The sequence below is a fragment of the Rhopalosiphum maidis genome, chromosome 2 (assembly GCF_003676215.2).
Source record: "Rhopalosiphum maidis isolate BTI-1 chromosome 2, ASM367621v3, whole genome shotgun sequence".
NCBI lineage: Eukaryota > Metazoa > Arthropoda > Insecta > Hemiptera > Aphididae > Rhopalosiphum > Rhopalosiphum maidis.
In genome coordinates this window covers 61696231-61717723 of record NC_040878.1, presented here as the reverse complement: position 1 = coordinate 61717723, position 21493 = coordinate 61696231, and the positions used below count along the sequence as shown (strand labels likewise).

At 28.2% G+C, this 21493-nt stretch overlaps 1 protein-coding gene across 2 annotated transcripts in view; it reads left to right on the top strand.

Annotated features, from left to right (window-relative positions):
• The window catches only part of LOC113554217 (elongation of very long chain fatty acids protein AAEL008004-like), a 43543-nt gene that overhangs the window by 7812 nt on the left and 14238 nt on the right, over window positions 1-21493 (top strand). Inside the window, exon 1 of one of the 2 annotated variants that reach the window (XM_026957958.1) lies at window positions 14682-15321. The exons of the other annotated variant lie outside the window; for it this stretch is intronic. The gene's annotated coding sequence lies outside the window, so the exon portion shown is untranslated. Of the gene's footprint in view, window positions 1-14681; window positions 15322-21493 lie in introns of those variants that run through there. 2 annotated transcript variants of the gene reach the window in all.

The window sequence follows — 21493 nt, the reverse complement described above, 5'->3', positions numbered from 1 at the left end:
ATTTTCCTTGTGTTGTCGTTGTATGATGCGTTAAGCTTACAAACGGCCATTATTATATTAGTTCTTCTGTAATCAGCTGTCGACAAAAAAATGTCAAAGCGAGATAAACATAGAACAGCATATATATACGTATATACAATGCATAATATATGTATAAATACATGCATGATGTATGGTTGACTTATTTCTTTTAAAATCCGAATAAATTTAAAAAGTATCGAATTGTTTAGTTGGTATATATAAAACCGCACTAGGTTTGATATATATATATATATATATCTATCAACTAATAATGCCAAATAATTTCTGTTTTGACATATGAATTGGCCGTTTTTTTTAATAATATTATTTTGATTTTTGGTCGGACATTTTCATCAATAAATCACGGGTGAAACAGCGTAGTATTTAATGTTTATTATCTGAACTATAGTCTCCATATATCTCGTCCAGTTTTATTACACCATGTTATTATACTATATTGCAGTGGCGTATATAGAAATTAATTTCAGGGGGGTTAAAAAAAATTTCTATTTTTAAAATCCAATTTATTATACAATTAAAATCAATGCCCGTACCAACCATACATTTCGGGAGAGGTTTGAACCCCTACCCCCCTATAAACGCCTATATTGTATTTTTATAGATTTTGGTTGAACAACGCGACTATTCGAACAATCGATTGCGCATCAAACGTTACAAACTGTCGATGGCGTGCTCGAGACCAATACCAATGGATTGTAGGTACCTATATAATAATAATAGTCATTTTTAAAATCGCATGTCGTTGCGCCATGCTTGTAACAATATTTGCGGCACACGGTTTTGTATACGAAGGATTTGTAGGTAGGTATATATATTGGGGGACTGCTTGATTCGAGAATATATTGTGTAACATAATCTTATCAAAATACAATTTAAAATGTTTGTAAAAAAAAACATTTTTAAATTGCATTATTAAAATAACACGTGAATGAACTTTTGTTCAATTGTTGGCTATAATGAAAATTAATATTGCTCGTTTTATTGACAATATCAACATTTTACATTTGCTCCAAAAATGTAGTCAATATTTTATAAGAATTATATCACGACTTCTTATGTAATATTTAAATAGATAACGTGGTAGTATGCACACGTAGATTTCAAATGGTCATTGCTTTTTTATGGACTATTATACTATAGGTATACTCTATTATATGTATATATTTAGTTTTACAATTGGTTCTCTGAGAACTCCCTATTCTGTGTGTATTCATTGTCGAATAAGGACTTTTATTTTATTCTGTCGACAATGTCTCGTGAGCATTTATATATTTAAATAATTTTATTAATGATCATTGAGCGCCCTTTAGTATCTTCATATTATATAGTGTCCCTTAAAAATTGACATCTCTTATTATTTTTTATATTATAATGTTGCTTATTCGAGCTATCTGCTATAACAATTAGGGGCGGATCCAAAGTTTTAGTTTATGAGGCTAAGCCATAATGTTTATAATAATATCATACCATTGTAACTGGACCATTTCCATTTCAACGAAATACTTCAGTGTTGTTTTTTATTTAGATCCGTGTAATAGTTAAACAAATTCAACAGCGAATAAGGTAAGGTGCACGAGCATCATTTTATTTTCGTTAATTTGTGTAAATCTGCTTTTCTACATTTAATTACTACGGTGTATTTGATCATATTATCGAATCACGATCTCGAGAGCCCTCCAACCATCAGGAGGAAGGTAATAGCGTACATTTAAATAATTTTTAATATTTACATCTGATAGGTAACTATATTTTCCAGCACTTATAAGTGTAGGGATAAGGTTCCACACATCCGACATTTATTCAAGGCTTGGGTCCCTTGTATCTGTTTTTTTTTTAGAATTAATATACTCTTACTTTAGCTTTTTACTTCTTTTTTAATTTATTTATTTTGCGGTATTACACCATAATGAATATTATTACAGTTGATAGTTTATTTACACATTTTATTAATAGTATAGAATATATATGATAAACCCCTAACTATTTTTTTTATAATATGTCTATATAATATAGTCGATGGGATAATAATATGTTTTTTTATTTTTATTCTGTTTTTAATAAATTCAATTTTTTTTTTAAAATATGGGATTGTGAGGGGTGTCCCTTAGCCCCCTGCTATATAAATTAAACTATAGTAATATAAACTAACGATATGTTTTCATTTATTTTCTTTTGGCACTGCAGTGATTGATTTCTGGTTAGCGTGATAGTATTTATGTACCTAATATCCGGTTGAACGTTTGTTACAACAATAATTTATTCCTTCGACTAGGCTTATACAGCGGTTGTGTGTGTGTGTTCATTTTTTCCTGTGTCGATGATGTACCGTGTTCGGAAAGTATACCTTATGCCTACCGCAGTTGGGCGATCCTGACCTTCGTTAGTAGTCTTTCATAACTCGTAGCGGCTGCAGCGACGTCGTAGTCTATTTGAATTTTTTCTTTCTCGCCATTATCGTTATGTTTGAGTTAAAAAGTAATGTCCAAGGGCGCTGTCTTAATCATTGTCTTCGTCTAAGTGTACTCTATCTCGTCGTTTTTTCTTTCACTAATCATTTCCATGACTTCCACGTGCGCTTACAAATTTTCCGGGATGTCGTATGTTTGCGCATTAATATTGATTATAAATACTAATTTATAATCATGCTAATATGGTATTAACGTTTTTTATATTCATGCGTATAAATAATACATTAAATCGATGTTTGTATATTAACAAATGCTTGTTTATTATATGCTCTTTAATTAATTTAATATACTTATAATATATAATATATGTATATTTTATGGGTTTTTTTAATTAAATATAATTAACTGAATAAATACGTTTTATTGAGTAGTTTAAATGGCATTCGACTTTTTAATTAACAATGTTTTGTATTTATTCACCGATGGGTATAATTCGAAATTGTTATCAAAATTGACTAGTCATTAGTCCTTTAAAAATAATTGTAACCTATTAGAAATACAATGCAATATAATCGTATGTATGGTTATTATGTATAACTCAGTATAAGTACCCATATTAAACTGCAGCTACTTTTAGATTCAATATTACCCTTTTAAAATATTTCTGTTGAAATAGCAAACGTCTGGTACTTGGAAGGTACCTACTTATTTCGTTTGCCTAACTCCATCGTTGCTTAAGTCGTCCACCAAACGGGAAAATAGTTCACTATTATTTGTTACAAGACACACCACTTATTGAAGTAGATTTCAGTGAAAATAATAACAGTATTTTGTATAATATAGATATATTATTGTTACATTGTACCGTGTAATTTACCTACATAGCTTGGCGGTAAACATCGGTATAATATGGCGAGACTGGTTTATTTTGTCTTAAATGACTAACCAAGTATCTATCAAATTTTGTAATTTAACCACTAGATAAGTCGATTGTCATGTTTTGTAACGTCTATATTACGAAGTTTTTTGGTATGATATTACGCATGTTCGCTTACAGTTTATTTAAATATACTATCTATATCATTGTATTATTGTAATAAATATCATATATACCTATATATATATATTTAAAACTATAAGTATATTTTTTTATTATAGTAGTTATGGATTACAAGCTATATATAATATATCTGCAATCACAATTTCGGACGTATTTGATTAATTTAAAGTGTGTACTTATATTAAATGATCAGGAAAATACACCTAAAAATTATATTGATTATATTGTTTATCGAATTGTATAGCTTTGAAATATTTTTCAAATATTCAATTATTACCATGATTGATGATTCGTTTTACTTTAAATATGAATAAATATCGACTGCTAAAACTTCATATTTAGGGAGTATTATCAATATTGGAAATTATATACCTAATTCAATATATATTGAAATAACTGGACATATTATTCAAATTGTTTTACTGTTTAAAGTTAAAAAGAATTTTTATTTTAAGTTTATAATGTCAATGTTGACGAAACATGTATTATCTAAATTTCTATAAAATAATAACTATAATCCACTTGTATTTTTATGTAAGTGCATTTACGTTTGAATGTTATTTTATTTATATTTTGAGTATACTATACATAATTTTGTTTAACTTGTTTATTCCGGAATGTACTAACATACTAAGTATACATCTTGTGTAGATAATTGTGTAATATATATTATATATGCTGTGTCATCTGGTAATCAATGTCTTTAGAAGCTACCTTTTTCAGTGTAATGTTATTGTTTACATATTATTATTTTAAATTTAAATAAAAACTTTTTATCTGTAGTACACTACAAGTTTTTTAAATTGGTATTATAATATTTAGTTTAGAATTAATAAAATATTCTTGAAACAAATTAAACATATTCATAAATATTTTAGTAGTTATATTTCTTGATTATTTGTGGCTTAAATATTATTTACTTAAAATATAAATAAATATTTATTATTTTACCTATAACTATTTTAGCAATATTTACAATAAGGCTTACTTTTGTTTGTAGCAAGTTGTAGGTAATGTCAATATTATTATTGTAATAATTTTAATTTTTAAATCAAGCGTAGTTTAAGTGCTATACTGTTATATTTTGTACAATTAGGGGTATCGTGATTATTATTATTATATTTATAATATTGTAAATTAGACGTATTAAAAATTCATTTTGTATAAAATTTGAATGCTTTATCTAATATTTGAACAGTCAAATAGCGTCTACGTATAGTTTACACTTTAAGATAGTATTGTTATACACACAATATGGGATATTTTACTGTTTAGTTTAACATATATATGTGTATTTTGAAAACATAAACTATTTTCTAAACATAATTTTAATTAATTTTCATCCACTATAATTTTAAATATACCTACCTAATCATTTCAGATTGTCATAAATGTAATAACAAAATAGAACAATATTTGTCTTTGAATTTATATTATTTTTTATGTAAGGAATTACAATTTACAAGTATTATAATAAAATATTTAAACGTTCATTTATTAGGTATCTAATTATTGTTTAAGTAGCAGATACAAATTTTAAGGTATAAACGAACACTTAAAAACCTTGTAAAGCAAAAATAATTTCATTTGTTTCAGAAAAATTGTATTCTAAGTAATACTAATAAACATAATTTTTTAATAATTACAATGTATTCGTAATGCGAATCTTGCGTATCAAGGTTTAGAATGTTACTTTTATATATTAGTTTATTTTCTGTTTTTCAAGTTCAGATGGCTTATAATCATAATAGTATCGTGAATATTCTTAAATTAAAATTTTTCCCAATTTTTATCATATAATTAGAAAGATTACCTATGTAAATGTATATTATATTATTATTATTATTATTCGATTTATTTAGATAATTATTATCTCCAACTAAAGTTACACGTATAAAATAATATTCTACATATTCTATACAACATATTTTAAATTCGTATAATATCTATGTACTACCTATATTATGTTTGTTATTGTATCTTATTTTGATAGCAGATAGAAAAAAAATAATTGTTTAATTTTAAGATATTAATATTTTCATACATTGTCGTTAAGTACCTAGGTACTAATTGACCTTGTCATTTGTTGTTAAGATGTGTTATTCTATGTATTATGTGTTATCGACCTACTACTTCTCGTACGTTGTTTTTATACTATACCTATGTAGAACATATACCGTGCGATCACCGATCGGATCAAACGCCGTCTCTTGGGTAATCGATAACCTAATTCAATGAATGCGTTTTCTGACTTTCAAACCCCATTATGTCAGAACAATAGTAAAATCGTCAAAACGATAGCAACAACTTACCATTATGTTAAATAATCTCTTTTTGAAACCTCATTAGATACCAGTTCTATATTTCAGACGGAATCGGTAAATTTGCAGACTAGGATTTATTGTGTATTCGTTATTATTGTAAATTATTTAATTTTTCTTTTTATTTGTATCCTTGAGAAAGCGGAAGTTTGTGTACACGAGACACAGATGATCATTGTCACTATTTTGAGTATTAAGACTTCTAGAACATTTTGTATAGCTACAATAGTAAACAATAATCATTTTCAACCTGCACGTCTTTGCACCAACTGCAAACGACTTTGTTGACCTTGTGTAATGGGCCATTTTAAGTTGTACGATTTCGATCACGTTGGATTCAATTCACATGTTGTATTAGTATTCTAATCACCATTGTATATATGAAACAAATATTTAACTGTATAGTGAATCTCACATCGATTACCGAATATTATCTACAAAAAACTGCGTATTATACTTATATACGTATCTAAATATAAATGCATATTGCATATATATGTATATTGTATATATTTCTTTTTCAAAAATCAAAACTAGTTCTTATTTGTCATGCTTTCGCTTGTTATCTTAATGATTTATAACTGTATTTGGACTGAAATTGCCTTGATATTGGCTAACACGTTGTATAATAGTAAATAATTTATCGGAACATATAAATTATTATCGGTATATTGTACTATAATTCAGTTGATTAAATATTTTTATATTAATAAGAATTTAAAAAAATAGATTTCATTAAAACAAAAATATATGTCATTCTATCTATATTAAAACTGTATAATACCCAATTCATATAAATTCATAATTACATTTTTTGCTGTCAAATATAGTTGGTGTATATATATTTTGAATTTTTTATTTTCATTAATTTCAGTAGCCTGAAGTTTTATTGTAGAATGTATATGTCAATTCTGTCATATCGCCAAGTATTTTGTAAACAATTTCAAATCTCTGGTGTAAAACATTATTCTTTGCTATAAATTGTATTAACAGTCTTTGAAAATATAACAAATAGATTATAATATTAATAAGTATTACATTTTTCCTACTGCAGTTTTAAATCCAATATAATATGTATCTATTTACTCTGTGTATTTGTATATGTTGGTGTCTTAAATTTCAGAGACGAGTAGATGATTATCGTGTATTCAAAAATAATTTTAAAGCTAATAAAAAGTGAAATTGTTTTCATGTAGAATGTGTGTAACTACTGTAACTTCATAAAAATTATATTTTTTTATAATATTCCGCAAACAAAATAATGGCATATATCTGTACAATATTATAAAGTAAAATATTATTTTAATAAACTTTTACGTCTTAATGGTTTTACCTTGTAATAACACTTTAAATATCTTACTATTTTAGCGTTCGTGTAAAAAAATTTTTAAAACTAATTATTAGAATATATTAATCAATATTATTAATAAAGATAATTTACTATTTATAAAAACTATAAGTTATGTATATAGTTTAAAATTGATATTATTGTGAAAGTTGTACAACTGTATAGGTATAGGTATACTATACGATTTTATGAAAAAAATATATATAAAGAATATTTTACTCATATTCATCGTGTTTAAAACTACCTAAGACCTTAATTTCATCTCGTTATTATAATGACCTTTGATTTATTTTACTAATTTACTATATGTCTATATCTATTTATTTTACTTTATCGTTTACATATTTTAATGTACCTACACTTCATTAAATTCAATAATATTAAAAAATAAAAAAATAAATCATACTGCCTGGATGGTAATAATATTTGTAATTTATTAGGTACTTTAGTATAATAATAATATAAATGTACATACTTTGTATACATATAGGAATATGAGCTAAGTAAGTTTCACGACAAAAATATATTATGAATATGTATGTTAGACTCATGCATTCATGATTTTAATTCAATATTCGTAATTAATTTTTGTCACTGGTCAAAATTTTAAAATACCATTGTAAAATTTTAATTAAATATGAGTTATTTTTTTTATGACTATCTAGGAAAATATCATATAAAAATTATTATGAAGATCTAAGACATTAAAAAATATAATAATTAATAATTTTTTGTTTATTGATAAAGAAAAGTTAAATTGACCATTTCACTTACTCCTAGGATATATGTGATGTAGAAGTTGTAGAACTATGCGTTGTAATAAATTATATATAACTATAAGTTGTTTAGGCTCTATATTTACTTGTATCTGAAATATGCATAATGTAATTCTTTTTACGACATTTCTATAAAAGTTTAAAAAAATACTTTATTATTTTATGTTTAATTTTTAACTTATATATGATTCTGCTTTTTGAAAAAAACTTAAGAGCTATTTTTAGATTACGTTTAGAATCTAAATAAGTATATTCTAGCCTTTTATTGTCGAGTATCCATTTGGTTTTTTCGCAAATATTTATACTTTGAAAAATCATGTTAAGCATATTAATTGTTCACACTTGTTTGATTCTGACAAATCGTTCGCGGTCGTCCATTACTTTATGATAATATAATACATTTATTATAAAACAAATATTTCTAGGTTAAACCAATAATAGGTACACCATCTGCACGACTGCTGCATGTAACGTATCGTATAGTAGGTACAATGTACATAGTAGTCATAGTACTGTATAGTAGTTTTAGCGATTTGAAAAATCATATTTAATTTTTAGTGACTAGAAAAATTTAATTTAATTTTTAGCAAACTCGCTGCCGTTTGTCCTTAACACGAAATTCAGTGGTATCTTTTGTTTGTTTATAGTCGTAGAAGGCAATAATATGGTATACGGTGTGTGATGGGGAAAATGTGTACGTATAATATATAATGTTGTATATGTATGTTGAAACTGGTTTGAAGGTTATAATCGAATTATGACGACACGTTATTATTGTTTTCTGTATGCCATAAATATATATTGAAGTACGAAGACGTTCAATATAATGTAGAGAAAAAAATCAACCAGTGCCAAAAAATTACCGTAAGTATATAGTGAACTTCCAAGTCAGCTGCGTGCATATATGAGTTTTTGTCAAGGGTTAATTCAAACGCGTGTTGCACGCCTGTGTTTCGAAAATTTTTGAACTTTGATAAACCGGCCCAAACATAAATCTTATGTAGATAAGTATACCTATATCAAAATTATATAATATATTCATAATCGTATATTATGAAATATATAGATCTGTAAAAAATAAAAATTCATCATAGGACGTACAATCGACGCACTGCAATATATATGTATATTATACTATATTCATGATTGCCTATACATTATATTAATGCCTCGAAAGGAAAAAAAATACTACTTAGGATCACAAGAGATGCGGAGTTGCTTCGTGATTTTCGTGCAATATTATAATATTATACATATCAGCTATTTTTCGTCTTGTATTTGTTTTATGCTCTCTGCAGCAGAATTGTTATCATTAATCATAGTTTTATAATAATATTATCTCACGCGATAGTTAGCAAATTTGTGTATATTCGTGTTATGCGGAAAAGTATTGTTTTAATCGTCTTCGATTTTTATCATATTCATCTTGTTCTAAGATTTTATACTATGGAATATATAAAACGAAAATATAAGACAACATTTTTTGTTGTTGTTTTTTTACGCTGCTAATAAAATATAAATTTTTTATTGTTGTTGAAATACTGACTTTTTTACACAAAAAAACAGGGAATTGTCATTACTATTTAGTATATTACGGAAAAAATAATAGTTGTGGTAACTATTTAAACAGTTCATTTAACCCTAAATATCAAGTTAGCAAAGCGACAGTTATCCGTTTAGTTGTTATTTATCATTCAGGTTTAGTTTTATTTATTTAGTTGTACTAACTGTATAAATTGTGGTTATTGCAACTAAAAATATTATAGTATGTTACTACGAAAAATAGTTGTTTTATTTATAAAAATTAGGTATCCAACATTTTCGATTAATTATTGTAACTAAATACAAATGCTTAATATATTAACTATATTAACTTATATACGTATATAATAGTATATAATATAAACTACTAAAACCGCCCTGCACGCTTTTCACGCGGTTACCCGATTACGCTTTTTTGTTTTTAATATACAACATGCCGAAAGCTTTGTTCAAGTATTTATATTTTACATATTATCCAATATCTATCGGCATAATGTATAATTTTCGAGACCCAGCGAGGTACTTTATTATTATTACTCAACGCTGTATGTAAAATATTATATTGTTTGCGCTTCTTCGCACGTTGCATTATGCGTGCGTTACTGTTGTGTAGTGTCTCTTCTCTCGAATAACAGTTTAACACATCTTAAACGCGCTGTTGGAGAGTATGTAAACATCTAGAGGATCTATAAGAAAGATCTACGAATTTTGTTCACAATGTGCATCGTAAAGACTATACAAATGGTTATGGGTATAGGTTCTACGATTTTTAAAATTTTTTTTTATTGAAATTTCTTTTTCAAGGTGATTGAGTGATATTCTATATGTTTATAATCATGAATTTTCTAATAATCATGTAAAGGGGGTCACAATGACTTATTTGAAGGCTAAAGATGTGTGTGATATTTTAAATACGCAGTTTTCTTTCTCTCACTCACTCACTTTCTCTCTCTATCTCTCTTATATTCATTCGCTAAACAAGCTCACTTTGATATCTTGATATAATTGATAAAGTATTTTGACATCACTAGATAAATGAACATTTTGTTCAATGTATGAAATGTATATGTCTACATAAATAAAAGTTGTTATTATAATTATAATATATTAAATCGTTTTTGTTGATATCAAACGTATTGTATTTATTTTTAGTAACTTTATTATTTTACCATCAAATGTTCTTCTGTTTATGATTATTTGAAGATTTGAATGAATCAATGTCAATCTTACAATAATTTACATTCTTAGGCTAATTGATAGTTGATAAATGTAGAAGAACCCAACATCATGTTCGAATACACTTTTGCAAATCATGTGTTTATTGTGGATTTTCCGACAAACTATATATACAGAGTGTTTCAAAAGTTTTCATCCGATTACAAATTTACATAGCTCGGAAATCGTTAGCTGCAGGTAAATTACCCATATACTAATCGAAAGATAACTTAAAATAAACTTGGTTATCTAATCTTTTCATTAGTATATGGGTCGTTTACTAGTGGCTAACATTTGACGAGCTATATAAATTTGTAATCGGTTGTAGACTTTTGATACACCCTGTATACCGCATCGTCCACACCGATGATATAACAACTATTACATTCATAGTCCATGGTTCAACACTCTCCGACCTTGATTCCGAACACTTACTGATATTAACTATTATACAGAGTTCAAAAGTTTCACACTTTGTTGTTTTTTTTTTTATATTTTTAATAAACCGTTTATCTCTTTTTTCAAATATATCCATTAACAACAATTAGTCAAATGATATGCCTTGATGTGAAACTAATGATTTATTAATTCGAATAATTTCGAAATAGAATTTATTAAAATTATAATCTACACAGGAATTAATGAACTGTATTATATAGTAGTTTACACAGAAAGTTTTTTCGTAATAGGTACAAACGCGAATTATAGATAGATGAAATTAGTTGAATACTTATCCCTTGCTGAGCACAACGAACCTACATTTAATGTTTTGAATTAGATTCTGTATAAGTCTTTTCTTCGAAGGATTAATTTTTCTTATCTTATTTTTGACAGTTTAATTGTATTTGTCAAGTCTTTCTTTATATAAAATATTTTTCCATTAAAATAATACTATAGATATTGAATTCATAAACCTAACATAATTTTGTAATATTTTTGTTTGATTATTGGGCAATCAAATACCTACACACAAAAATGTAATCACCTACTTTGAGGTTTTACAATATAAACCAAAACATAATGTGCATACTATACAATTATATATATATATATATTATAAACATTAAAATTTTTTTTTTAATGCCAATTGTTTTATCCTTATATCGAATAATAAAACGAATTTGTATGTTTCACAATAATATTATGTATATATATCAATTATGCTTACTCTAATTTAATTGTATTATATCGATGTCCTATCGAGTTGGTTCATACCTAAAAGTATTTTACATTTCAATATTTTTAAATTTGATTTTTGCGAATGGTTATTGTATCATTTATCGAATGCTTGCGTTCCGTTGAAAACATGCAAAAGCCGTTGAATTAAGTGAATAAAGTTCAGAAGTGAAGTGTTTATTCTTTAAATACAATTAAATTAATCAAAACATTTAAATTATTTGAAAAGTTCTGCCCTATAAATAAATTATAGGCATATAATTTCAAATGTTTTAGTAATTCACTAGAAAACAAGTTAATATTAAACTAATAGTTGTAATAATTTTCAAAATTCAGATTTAAAATAAGCAATAAAAAAGTTTTTTGACGAAGATAAACGAGGTAGGAAAATCTAAATAAAATAAGTAAAATATATATGGTACATTTCATTTCTGAAACTTTAGTAAGTATTCACTTAATTTATTACAATTTTAGTTTAAGATAAAATTAAATATATTCACTCTTACGCTAAACTTAAATTGACAACCGTTATATTTGTGTTGCTCAGATAAAAAATAAAATTTAATATTAAGTTTTTAATTGAAAAGTAAGTAGGTATTTAGATGTATGATTACTAAATACTATAGATATAGGTACTTATAATTTACAATTATTCCAAAAGTGTACCTATTTACTACTGTTATTATTTTAAAATTGTCACTTAATAAATTAACAATAAACTAATTTCTAAACTTCGCAGTAACTTATTTTAACTTATTTTTTTTTATAAAATAATTTATCTATTATTTGCCAAAAACTAACACATTTTGTAAGTAATAATTATGTAATCTACTTGCGGTTAAGGTAATTTTTGTGTAATCCTTTTGAATGTTGTCTATTTAATTAACAATAATTAAGTTGTTTTTACAAGAGTAAAATTATTTTTTTTTTTAAAAACATTAAAAACTGTTTAAGTAATGTTTGCATAGTATTGTGTAGTGAATAATATCGTAATGGGATTAATATTTAAGTCTATGTAAAAATAATATAAGTGTTCATGGTCCGGCGCATGATGTGTGTGTGTATAAGAATTTCCTCTTAAAACAATAAATGTTTTATGTGTTCCATTTTTAACCTCTATAAAGTAAAAGTATGAATATTTAAACTTATCCATAGCGTTAAAAGTGATTAGAATTAATAAAACTACCTTAGGTATAGATAAAATTTGGTTTGCACAATCGCTTGTCAATGACTGATAATTCAATGTGAAAGTGAAACGATCGAAAAGTCGTCACTCGTTGCGCGTCGTTCAAAAACTTATTTGCTCGTCATGTGTGTTTAGAACGGACCTATGTAGTTCAATGGCAAAAATAATAGCTGTGTCAATTTTTTTTAGAAAAAATTGTTTTAAAAATTTGTCGAATTATTCTAAGAATGATTCTATCATTAGACTTATTATTAATCAACAGAACTACCTATTATAATAATATAATATTATAACATTGCATTTTTCTACGTTCACGATGTAATAAATATCTGATGAACTAATATTATACGGACCTATTATTTTTGTTAAATTTTTATTAATAAAATATTTTATTATTTATTTATCATATTAAAAGATAAATTATAGTAATGAAAACGTATTCAAGCCCATATTCTTTTTAAACAAAATAAAAACTAATTTTAATGAACTAAGTATAGGAATGTGTACCATGTATCTATACTTTAGAAAATTGAACGATCAAAAGGACATTTATGACGCCTTTTGGTTATCAAATTATCATATTTTTTATAGATCGTCGTATACGTAATATTACATGTATTCAATGACGTTATTATTTTTAATATGCATATTTTTACGTAGTTCACAAACTCTGTCTGGAATGTTTGAATGTTGATTCGTAATGATATATTAATAGTACATTCAATGTCGTCTTCACTTCGATCAGAATCTAAAAAGCCTATATTTTGATTTAAAAAAATTAAAATACATATTTATATTTAATGTATTTTTATATTATCGAGCTCATTAACTATATTTGCATTATAGTATAATTCGTTGTATAACTATCTTATCGTTATCTGTGGTATAATATAAAAATATTTAGGAACGCAAACGCATTTTAGTTTTTAATTCAAAATGAATGCTAAATATTTTTTTTTTAAATAAAATATTGACTTTTAAGGCGTAATTTACTATCATTGTTTCAGACAAACCAATTTAAGAAGCGTGCTGAATTACTATAATAATGGATTTGAATACACAAATGAGTTTAATGTATAATATTATATGGTGTCCTCGACTTACAAACGTTCAATATTAAAAAATTGTGTTCAGCGGAATCAATTTTGTGTTAGATTTAATATTAAAGCGAACTGACTTCGTACCAAACTTATGAAAATTATGTGTGATTTAAAAATGCTCATAACTGGCGGCTTTCACAATAAGAATATCGTAAAAAACCGATGTATAAACACTGATAATGTTAGGTACTTACTATAGATACTCGCCGCGGGTAAATGGTTTTTTTTTTAAATAATAATAATATCGAAAATAATAATATAAGTTATGTTAACCTATCCCTATGTGCCACCGCCGCGTGGGATGTGGACGGCGGAAAACTCGGTCGCAGACAGCCGGGCGGCGGCGGTGGAAATTCGCGCGCGCGTGCGAAAACAGCGGCGGCGAGGTACGCGCGCGCGTGCTGGTGTGTGCAATTGCCGATATTTAATACTTTCTCGGCGGCGGCGCCGTAGTGGGGCTGGTGGCCGTCGGACCCGGCGGCGGCGGTGACGGCCCGCCAGTCTTCGTACACGAACAGCGCCAACGCCACTCGCGTCGTCGTACTTACTCGCCGCCGCCGCCGTGCGTTTTTTCCGCGTATTTTTGTCGCCTAATCCGCCGCACAACCGCGGCTCACACCCGGCTACCACCCGCACATCCCGCCACGAGAGTGCGTGACGGACAGCACAGCTCGCACACACGTCTTGCGCGCAAGAAAAAGTCGCGGTTTCGCGGAAAAGCCGAAAGCCACGCATTCCCGGCAGACCGGATCGGCATTTTCACGTCATCTGTTCGAAAAATCTTCTTTCTGCCCCTCATCCGTGATAGTATAGTGAGCCCGCGGTCTGTCATCAGTCGCGTCTGCGGCATCATCCCCTCGCTTGGTATATACTCGGTGTATACCGCGTAGTGGTCGCCACGCGCATACACCGAATTATATTATTACTGTAACGCACGCAAATATTATATCATATTCACGATTATTGTTATCATCAATAATATAATAAGTACTACTATATTATTATCTGAACGACAGCAACAGCAACCCGCCGCCGCCGCCGCCGCCGCTGCCGACCACCGTCGCCGCAGCCGCCGCCAATATCGCGGCGAGCCCGCGAACCGCTGCCGCTTCCGTCGTCAAGTCCGTTTTCCCGTCGCTCCGCAAAGGTATGCAAAGCACCGCCATCATCACACGATCGGTGTATACACCGAGTTAATTCTATATTGTTACATATATATATATGATATTATTGAATGGGTCTTCTTGTCCGATGTACTCTCCTCTGCGATCGGCACACGCTGTACGATAATGACATTACGATAGGCGTTATGTCGTGCGGAGTTAACGATTTTCAAATCGGCCGCATATTATCTCATATAGGTACACTCGCGCCGCGGTGTCGTCCCGTCCGTCTGTCGCACAGTCGCTGTAAACGTCCTCTCGCGGACAACGGTTCAACTATGACTGCGGTGCAGTCGTACTTACTGTACCCGGATAGTGTACGATGTGTACCACTATGGAGAAGTCGAACGATGTAAACTTCAACGAGTTGGGTTCGGGTACGATATCAATAATTGAACGCGGCACACCACGAAAACGGATCGGAATCTATCGCTTTTCACGTTCTTGCGCGCGCGGTCGGTCTGTTTTATCTTCCGTATTATACCTACGGTATGCGCTGTGTACGATACCGATGCGCGTCACCACGACGATAAATCGATTTGGCGCGTATAGTTTATTATATTTTATAGGCGTAGGTATGATATATTATTATTGCATTTAGGTAACGTTAACAATAATAATATCATCCTCAGCGAAGCGATCCTTCCCGCCACTGGATCACGTGCACGGTGCGCAGATACGGTAATAATTCGGCTAATCGACGGCGACGTTTAATAATATAATATAATAAAATATTAAAATATAGTATGTACAACAAGCGGCGTGTAACTCGCACTCGCGTGAAATATATTTGGCGAAAAGACGCGACATATTTAAAATACGTTTATATATATATTTTTTGTACACACACACACACACACACACACACAACTCACACGCGCACGCAATGACGAAACACGTCTGGAAAGCCTTCACGGCGTTCCAATTTGAAACTCGTATATATGTATAGTGTGTGTGTGTGTGTGTGTATGTGAGCGCGTATACCTACCTACAATTTTTTTTCATCCCGGTATATCATTACCTAGACACAGCGGCCGTGTTGTTATATTATTTTTCTGTGGTATATACCAGTTTTGTAAACGAGTTCCGTTTCCACGCACTATTTGACGGTCGTCCGAGTGATGGAGTCCGTACGCGATGCAATTTTTTCTTCAGACGCGTAATACGCTCCGCACATTTTTTTTTATTTAAATTTTTTAATTTTCCCTCTCTTTTCATTCTGCGGGACAGCCTCAGTTGTCTTATTATATCCTCGCGCGATGTGTATATATTCATGTGACGGATATCGTCAAGCGCATATATACTTCATCCTTAATATCGTGTAGGTATATAATAATTATTGTTATAGATTGTATTCGTAATAAATATATCCTCGCTGCCACGTTTCGGGCACTTTTCAGCGTTATACACCACAAAATGATGTTTTTCAGTGGTTTTTTTGATCAAGACATAATGTATACCTATATAAATATAAATATCGTATAATATGCTGAGACCTACAGTATAATATTATAAGAACTATATACATGTAACTCTATATCGGATCTATTAAGGTCGGTGAATAAAAAAATAAAAATAAACATGACGTATTTATAATATAGATATAATATGCACACCGTACGGTCAAATTGCTATTGTCCAATTTCCGTTCGAATTGTGCAAAACACGCGAAAACATTTTGTTAAATATAATCGAAATAGGTCAAAAAATTTAGCCGCAAACCAACGCCGACCGTGTTGTAAATATTATATATATTATAACACATATGGATGTATATTGTACATATAGATGTGTGTAATATGTAATATTATGTCTGTGTATGTGCGCGCACATACGTGAATGACATATAGAGGGAAAGGCATTACATATATGTATTATAAAGATAATATATATATACATGGTCGTATATCGATGCGTTCGGAGTTCTGTTTACACTTTTTTTTTAAGTACAGGTTGTTGCCGTTTACAGAGTTTTATTTTCATATTGGGTACAATATTTCGTACTGACGTTTGCGCGAAAACAAAAATAAAATTACGCGTTTTTGAAATACAGCAGCGAACAATAAACACTGCAGATCAACACTGTTATCCGCAAGCGATTCTAACAATAATAATATGTATGACCTAGACCTAAACTGCACTCAGTGGATACGTATTATGCTTGTGCGTGTCTGCGCGTTGTCTTTCGAAATAAATATACTGCGTTTATATAAAAAAATTATTGTCCGGCTACGTGTAGTTAAAGTTATAACATTGTAATTTAAATGCAAAACGCCGTCATGGAAGTTTCTAAAAAATTAAATAAAAACTGCTTTTATAATAATATTATCAAAAGCAAGAATAATGCTAGGTACGTCATGGATTAAAATTTCTACTATTTATATGTATGTATGTTGTGTAAACATTTTGAATATCTAAAATTATTATACCTTCATTAAAAAATGTGCGCTTAAGCTTCGTTTTTGGTCTAAATATGAATCTTTACCTACACTCCGTGATCACGTCCATGTATTTTATAATAAAATGGCCGCGTTATTTTATAATATTTTGTATTCTTTATAAGTATATAACACTTCGTCGTTGTGTATAATATTATACGATGGATGTGCTAGATTTAAACAGGGGTACAGGGGATGCAATGATCTGGAACCTCTAGGCTAAAGTTATTTTTGGGGCCTTAGGTTGAAATTCTAGATTTTCTAACTTTGTAAAGTAATAAATTATGAAGAATAATGAATAATGGTCAAGAAAAAAAGTATCTTAAAATATTGCCCATTTATCTGTTGATTCTACATTATTATGGATTCAATTTATAGGAAAACACAAGCCATGAGGTTTCTAGTAGAATAGTTTTCTTTTTTAAGTTCATGTTTACTTTTATCGATTACCAAAAGTAAATATGACTAATACGTGATATATAACTTATAAATATTAAGTCTTTAATAGGTCCTCTTATATTAGTAGTTGTATCCCGGTTTTCCAAAACTTGTATCTGATACTAAGTCATACAATATTGTCAGGCACGTAATTTAGGAGGGGGTGATAGGAGCGACCCCCCCAAATATCGTACTTTAGTAACTAATAATTAATAAAAAAAGCATATTTTAAGCCTCAACTATTCTTAAAAAGGTTAATCGCCCCGCCCCTCTTCCCTAAAAAAGCACCTATTTACGTGCCTGAATATTGTATTCACGTCGAAATATTATATATATACATACAAAATTAGGGATCCAACTAAATAGTGTAATAGTTTCTAAAATAGTCATGGACTCGATGGGCCTCGAGTCACCGCTCATCGAAGTCATTGTAGCTGGTGATAAAAAATCTAAACGTTCATTGCGGCTGTTAACAATTTTATATTGACGCTGTATATATACAAAATGTAATACTATAATATATAATATTAGGTTTATATATTCTTATGTTATCATTATTATTACCACGTGGCACTACGTCATCGTAGACTTTGTTACGTAGACTATAGCTTACCCAAGGAATTTAATTGACATTTCCTGGACCTGCAGCTGAATGTTTTAAAAACTTTACGCGTATCATTATATAATATCATGGTAACTCGACTCGGCCGAATTTTCTCCAAAAGGCAGAAAATAGTGGTACTTGTGGTTTTAGTTTTAAACGAGAAGAACCAAAAACCACGTGATATGTGTCAGTTTTGTTTTTTTTTTTGGAAATTAAGCCCAACTGCATGAAAAATACCGAACGGTAACCATAATTACAAGACGTTTTTAAGACAAAAGGGTATTATAGTGATGTTTGAAATTTATTTTTAGTTATAACAATAGTTATGTATAACATATGTTGACTATACCAATCATTTTAGATATTTTTGTTTGATAATATTCAAATATTATTAGTGAAATATATTTAATGTAACATTATTGAAATTGAATAAAAAAAATGTACGCTTAATCCGCAAACTAATATTAAATTTGCTTATTTGACACGATAGATTAATAATTTTTTTTTTATATTTTGACTATATCAGGAGGAAGAAGGAAGAAATTAGTTTCAAAGACAAAAGTAAAACTAGTTTTAGATTTATGATTTGACCTTGGTAATGAACATAATGAGTTTAAAAATTATTTAATACTTAGATATATAAGGTCTAGTTATATATTTTAATACTTAAAAAATTTGCTATTAATTGTTATATATATATATATATATTACGATGCAGCTTTCGTTTTTAATTTTATAATCTCCCATAATAATTTCAATCTGTCACAGTTGATCATTCAATTGAAATTTCAATAAAAACTTAAACGATATGACACAACATTTAGTTTTAAAGTGTATTCATGCTACCCTTGAATATTGCCCTTTTGATTTTACGACACATATCTTTGATTCTAATAAAATAATTATACTTCTTGTGTCTCAATAATTTGGCTTATTTAAATTGTTGATATCCAAGTTTGAACATCATGCTTAGAAATTATTTTCGTATTAGAAATCGTATTATATATTTAAGATTTTTATTTTCTTCTTGCTTTAAAATACATGACATAGTAAGTAAGATAATATTACGTCATTCAAGTCTTATATTTTTACAGCTGTATCTATTATACTATATAGTCTCATATTTTCTTATTCTTATATAGACGTTTTATATATATTTATGTAAAAACAAGTTAAGACGCTAAAAGTATAAAAATAATTTTTAAGGTTTTCGTATTATTAAAAACTTTATAAAAAATTTATATCATTAAAGTACGATATGGTAAGAAAATTTACTATAAAATTAGTTATCATCTAGTTAAGTGGCCTAATATGACCTATATAGTGAGCATATGTGAAATCTACCTTCAATTTTAATATTTTTTTATCTATAAATAAAAAAAACATCATTGATTTGGTACATTGGAATGAATAAAATATATTAACTATGTAGAAAAATTTAATTTATTTATTTTTAATTTAACGAGAACACAATTTTAATGCCTTAATTAAATAATATTTATTTTACATTTTTAAAGCCGATTTAATAAATATTAGCAATAAGATAAGTTGTAGACATTACCTATTATATGTATAATGTATATACTCGTATATAATTGTTAGTGATATTTTTTAATAAAACTTAATACAATGTTATTTCTAAATAATAATATGTCTAAGAAATATTCGTGGATTGTATAATGTTATTCAAGTAGGTACGTATTACAACAATGGCAGTTCGAATAATGTTTTCAGAAATATAATACTATATGTATTTTGGTATTTAATGCACAAACAATTCATTGCTAAGTATATGTGTAAAATGGACAATGGTTTAAATTTTGTGTAGAATTGTCCTTAATTTATACTTAAAATTTTTGTTTATATGAGTAAAACCTAGGTATTATTTGTATTCATTGTTTAGATTTTTCAAATGATTTTGAATATATCATAGGATATTGATAGGTAATTTTTATTTTAGCAATGTAATCAATAAATTGGTTTTTTTTAATTATATTTATGTCTATAAGCAATATGCACGCTAAGTATTAGGTGTATCAAACTATTTTATAAAATTATTAATAATTATAAAGTACTTGATATATAGCGTGTCTATAAATTAAATATTATAATACAAGTAGCAATATAGGTTAATGTTATATCGTTGGTAACGTGGTGAATAGATTGTTTGCATTTTTAAGTTACTTCATAAAACGTTGATTGTTAAAACAATTTAAGTTGAAAAATATCTATACGATTAACCGTGGAATGTTTTAAGACCGTATTAGAAATATTTTTTTTTTATTCCCGTTATCAACATATCAGTTTAGTCTTTATTTTTAAAAATTATTATTCATATCAAAATCACATAATATTTAGTATAATTAATATCCCAGAGACAATATCGTATGTATATTACTTTTATTTATTCTATATTTTCTTCAATAAACAATACTTGAAAATAAATAAAGACTTTTATAAAATAGTAATGGATGTGAACAAAAATGTAATTCAGTTAACTAATCTTTTAGTAATCGTATGTAGGAACATTGCTTATTCACTCACATATCCTATTGTAAAAACATATATTTTAAATTTAGGAAACATATTTCATTAGTAGTTTTTTTTTGCATATATGATAGTAATTGGTTAGACTACTGTCTGTAAATTATATTTTCAAATGCGATATGGAATATA